Source organism: Saprolegnia parasitica (assembly GCF_000151545.1).
Source record: "Saprolegnia parasitica CBS 223.65 unplaced genomic scaffold supercont2.71, whole genome shotgun sequence".
Classification (NCBI taxonomy): domain Eukaryota; phylum Oomycota; class Saprolegniomycetes; order Saprolegniales; family Saprolegniaceae; genus Saprolegnia; species Saprolegnia parasitica.
The window spans coordinates 1798-2348 of record NW_012156465.1 but is presented as its reverse complement, the minus strand read 5'-3'; positions in this window follow the sequence as shown (position 1 = coordinate 2348).

The following is a 551-nucleotide window of genomic DNA, read 5'->3' as shown; positions in this document are numbered from 1 at the left end:
CGAGGCTCCTCAGGCACCACGGACGCTGCTGCATTGTGCTCGAGGAGACTCCGTGAACAGTCTCTACGCATACGCTATCACGAGTTATCGCTCGGTCGCAACGCAGCGTTCCTCGTCGGTCTCCCTCAAAGCCAGGCGAAAGCGTTTTAGCCAATCAGAGCGGCAAGGCTTTAGATTTGTGGCCAATCACCAGTGTTCTTGCCGCAGTTCTGGAACCGATCATCGCCGCCACCCAAGGTATGTGGTACGTGGCAAGCCGTGCGCAGGCCTTAGGCGAAGCGCTCACGCGACGTCGTGGTAGGTATGGCGTAGCCTATCCATGCGTGACGAACCACCGAGTCGGCCCTTGGGCGGAGCCCTGGCCAATTTCTCGATGGCCTCTCTCGCACGTCGGCCAGTGCCGCGTCATCTTCGGAGCGCGCGCCATCTCTCGGCGCTGATTCCGATGGCTCGAGCTCGAGCACCTTGCACATAAGGTTTCCTGCGTGTACACTGCACGGAGCCGAGACTGCTGGCAGCGCCACGCCAACATATTGCATGGAGGTTAGAAA